The sequence below is a fragment of the Nannospalax galili genome, unplaced genomic scaffold (genome assembly GCF_000622305.1).
Source record: "Nannospalax galili isolate Female #2095 unplaced genomic scaffold, S.galili_v1.0 scaffold140, whole genome shotgun sequence".
NCBI lineage: Eukaryota > Metazoa > Chordata > Mammalia > Rodentia > Spalacidae > Nannospalax > Nannospalax galili.
Window position 1 is genome coordinate 14,755,806 of NW_008352267.1, and position 5,044 is coordinate 14,760,849.

Consider the following 5,044-nt stretch of genomic DNA (forward strand, 5'->3'; position numbering starts at 1 on the left):
TTAAACAGAAAATACATAAACATCTAAAACTATTTTAATGATTCCTGGCCACTTCACTCTTCATGTACAAAAATAATAGCTATTGATTCTGTGACTTTAGTGTGAAAGTTGGAAGGAAAATACCATGGCTAGTCACCAAAGGTTTGATTATTTCTCAAATGCAGCTACTTCTTTTTATCTCCGTGGCCAACCTGTCAGCACTGGTGACTGTCTCTCTTACCTAGACTACTTTCATAGCTTCTATACTGGTCCTTTGCTCATCTGCAAAGATCTTTTAGTAGTAGTTTTCACTATCTGTAGAAAATAAGGCAGAGAGAATAAATTGCAACTCTTGGACCAGTTTAAAGAAACAGTAAATGTTCTTGTCCCTGGTCTCAGCCCCAGTTATCCATCATAGAACCTAAATGGGAAAGAAGAGGAACTTTCCGATAAAGACTCAGAAAGAATTAGCATTCCACTTCTGAGATGTCATCCTTTAGAGCTCTCCTGACCCAGTGTCCAGCAATAGCATACAGTGACCAGCACTGTAAGGAAAACACGAAGTCTTTAGAAGCTGCCTGAATGGCACATAGTGAATGACAAAAACAGAACAATCAGCCTATCACTTTTGACTATTTGACTCTCTCTTCTTTCTCTTTTTCTTTCTCACCTCTCCTCTTCCTCCTCCTCCACTACAGATCCAAAATATTTAGAAAAAGAAGTCTATTTAACATGTATAAATGTTTTATCTTGTCATCATTTCCCAAGCAATGTAACAATTACTTGGATAACACTTATTTTATGTCAGGTATTATGAGCAATATGAAAATGATTTAAAGTACCCAGGAGTATGTGCATAAGTTATATAAAAGCACTGTGCCATTTATATGAGACATGAGCATCTCCAGAGATCGCTATCTCTAGTGTCTGTGAGATGAACTCCCATAGATATTGTGGGAGCAATATACAGAGAAACTTATGATTTGAAGCATCATAAAAAAAAAAACCCAAGGAAATCATCTGGTAATTAGTGCAGCCTAGCAGATGGATGTGCCAACTAAGACAGAGAGGCCAAGACAGTGGATGAGGAGACTAAGCCGGCCCTGCTGAAACCACTGTCATCTTGTATAACTTCTCTCTTAGGAAAGACACTAAAAGTTTTGCAATTTGTGGAACATACACTAAAGTATGCCTAGGGTGTCACTAAGTAAACAAAGAAATAAGCTACGAAGAGGGGGAACTTAGCGGTTCCTTTGAACTGAAAGAGGTGAATAAAATTGGGGGGGGTGTCAGCTTTCTGTTGATGTGGCAAAGGCTTGAGAAAATTAATTCAAAGAGAGGAAGGTTTATTTGGACTCACTGTTTAAGTATCAGACCATGATCAGTTGGCTCCACGGTTTGGGGCCTGTGGTGAGACAGAACAACATGGCAGATAGCACACAGTACAGCAAATCTGATCACTTCATGGCAGTCAGGAATCAAAACACAAAGGTAAGGTGGAACTAGTTCTGGTATATCTTTTTAGGACAAGTTTCTAATGGCTGAACTCCTCCAACTAGCCCAGTCTCCGAAAGAGTCCATCACTTCCCAATAGTTCTATGGACTGAGACCAGGCTTTTAAAAACAGGTCTATGAGATCCAAACTACAGCAGTGGGTGATGGCTAAAGGGTACAGGTTTTCTTTTTGGAGTGATAGAAATTTTCTAAAATTGATTATGGTGATGGCTTCACAGCTCTGTGAATATACTAAGTGCCCCAGATACTTTGCATGCTAGAGAAATTAAATTTCAATAAAGATTTGTAAAGACTTAAAGACCAAAAAAAAAATACTTTTTAGGCATAGCAAGTGACAGTTCATCTTCAAATGTTCCAAAATATATTTAGACTGCCAAGAGAAAGATATTTTTTAGTCACAACAAGAATTATAAACTTGCCTGGGTTTATTCAAACAATTTGGCAGAGAATTTGTGGGAACCGGGTTTGGGACTGATGCTCAGCCAGCATTTCTAGTGAACGGTAGTGACAAAATCTGGGTGACGCATCACTTGTCATGTTTGTTACTGTCTGCAGTAAACACTGCTACCTCTGCATTATGCACCAGCCATGTGCAATTTCCCCAAGACTGGAGAGTGATGCAGTTCCAAATCTCAGCATAACCTCAGGCCCCTGAGCCCAAGGCTAGGCTAGTAAAGGAAAAGGTAAGATTTCAGACAGGTGTGTTTAATTAGAAACATTTTACCTCCCTGGCTTTCTATTTATGTAGAACTACATTAGCTGTGATTTTCTAGAGGAACAGAGCCTACTGCATGCATTATAAAGGGGAGGAGAGGACTGAATTGGCTTACATGCTACGGTTTGGGTAGTCTGATAATGGCCGTCTATATTCAGGAGAGGCCAAAAATGTAGTAGCGGCTCAATCCAGGAAACTGGATGCCTCAGGAATCCCGGTTCAGTGTTAAACGCCAAGAAGATCCCTGGTAGTCAGTGGTATTGAGTCAGTGTTGAAAGACCAATGAAGCAGGTATCTGAAGCCAAGGGGAGATGGCAATAACCACACATATACTCAGCAAGCTTGCGTATGCATCCACGCCACCGTGCTTCACCTCTCTGCACAGGCCCACTGGATGATGTCAAGTACATTCAGGACAGGTTTTCTCTCCAGTCACTTTGCACCACGTCAACGTTCTCTGCAAATACCCTTACCGGCACACATAAGTGAATTCCACCCATCCTGGACATCTTTTAATCCAGTCAAGTTGACAACTAAACAAACTATCACAAAATGTTTACAATATTCATGATTCTAGCTTTTAAGTCCAATTATTAAATTCTTTCAGGGTGATGAAAATTTTCTAAAGTTGACTATGATGACAGTTTCACACCTCTGGGAGTACATTAAAAGTCATGGTTGAATTGTGTGGTATGTGAATCATGTTTTATATGCCTGTGTAATTGTGCTTCTATATAAGTAGAACGTTTCTTCAACCCCTCATTGATTTTCTTCTTCAAAGTGGAATCCTGTTGTCTGGCACCTAGCTTTTATGTGACTGAGAAAAAAAACTCAGTGAAGGATAAGTATTTGCATGAGTCCTTTGTTGTTTACTTAGTCTTGAATGAGGAAAGGAATTCCTCTGCAGAGATGATATTCTGTGATGTTCAGTATGTACATAGATGTATTTAGGAGGAAAAGTTTACCTCATAGAGAATATCCATCAAGGGCAATCTTGGAGGTGGCATTTGTTCAGTTATCCAAATGCCAGCCCTGGCCTGAGACTTTAGGGATGCAAGCTGAAAAGTTAATCCCATCTCCCCACCCATCACCATGGCAACTCCAACAGAAAGGCAAATTAGCAACAGAAAAGCATATCATATTTATTTAACAAAATATATGACACCTGGGCTTTCAGGACTGATGAGAAATGACAGATAAAACTGTATTTGTATGCTTAGGGTCCATGAAGAATGGACAACCATGTAGAAGTGACTGGACAAGGGTATGGCAGAAGTGTAATAGCCTCCTGTAAAAGGCTCAGTAAGTCGGGTCTGTTCGGTCTCCTCAGCCCCTCCGTATAGCATGCCTTCCAATCACAGAGCAGGGCACCTGCCATATGAAGGCCTTCAGAAGGGAAAGATCAGAGAGTGACATTTTAATGGTTGCTTTCAGGGAGAGTCTTCATTTCTGACTCACTTAGAGAACTACGGGAATGGGGAGAGAAGAAACTTGGGAGAACCTGGTTTTGAGGTCTTTATTTCCTTCAGTTCAGAATATTCAGTATGCCAGAGTGGCCTACTTTGGGTTACCATGTTACCATGTAATGAGCCATAACAGAACCATCACATGTGCTCACATGTCACCCTGATGCCTGTGGTGAATGTTATTGCTTCATTGCCTATTAAAACTTGCTTTCCTTTCAGTAAAACAGAAGAATTATACCAAGGCTTTGTACCCAGAGTTTCTGTTCATGTGTATTTTGCTGAATGTCTGTCTAAAAACGATCAGAACAACAGTAGCATCATTAAAACTAAGACATACTTGGATACAAACCTACCAATATATTTTCTGACTTATACTATAAATTACCTGGGAAACTGAAATATACTTACAAAAATATTTTCCTTATACAGTTTTCAAATTCTGAAAATGTTGTTAAAGTCAATTATTGGAAGCAAAAGTTGTGAAATGTTGATGTTACTAACAAGAGGCTACAATATAGAAAAAAGTTATAAGTAAACAAGTTTTTCATTGCAATAGGCAAATCATAACAGAAAGGTTAGGAAAAAATTGTATTGAGTAGAGACTGACAAATTGGGATCATATTGGCAAGTTAAATAATTTATGGGCTTTTTATTATATCATATTTCTTTTTTAACATTTTATATTTATTTATTCGTGTGTGTATGTGCCATATTGTACTTGTGGAAGTCAGAGGGCAACTTTTGAAAGCTGGTTCTCTCCTTCTGCCATGTGGGTTACAGGGATCAAACTCCTTCCTTTCCCTCCCTCCCTCCCTCCCTCCCTCCCTTCCTTCCCTCGTCTTTTCCTTCCTTCTTTCCTCCTTTCCTTATTTTCTTCCTTTCTTCCCTCCTTCCTTCTTCCCTTCTCTTCTCTTCCTCTCTCATTTCTTTCTTGGTAGAATCTGTCAGGTTGTGAAAAAATTAATTGACTCAAATAAAATTTTATCTGTTTTTCCTCAGCCTAGAATATCTAGCTGTAAGATTACATGAGAAGTCTTCTCTGGAAAATAAAGCAGAAATTCTGTGAAGCACTGAGGTCTGATGCTTGCTTTGTGGAGGAGCTTTCTGACCACGTTCCACATTCATTCCCTTTCTTTCTATGGCAATTGTTCTCTTTAGACATTCTCATTACTGTACCCATTTTCAAGAAGAAATATTTTGCTATGAAACTATTTTTTTTATTTAGAAGAAGCATTTCATTACAACAGCATTAACCTATTCAATAACATTTTTCTTAGCTAGCGTACATCTCTTTCAAAATTGGCTGTACATTTTTAGGTTTACAGATGAATTATTACGCTTGTACAATCTTTTACTCATTATAACCTCT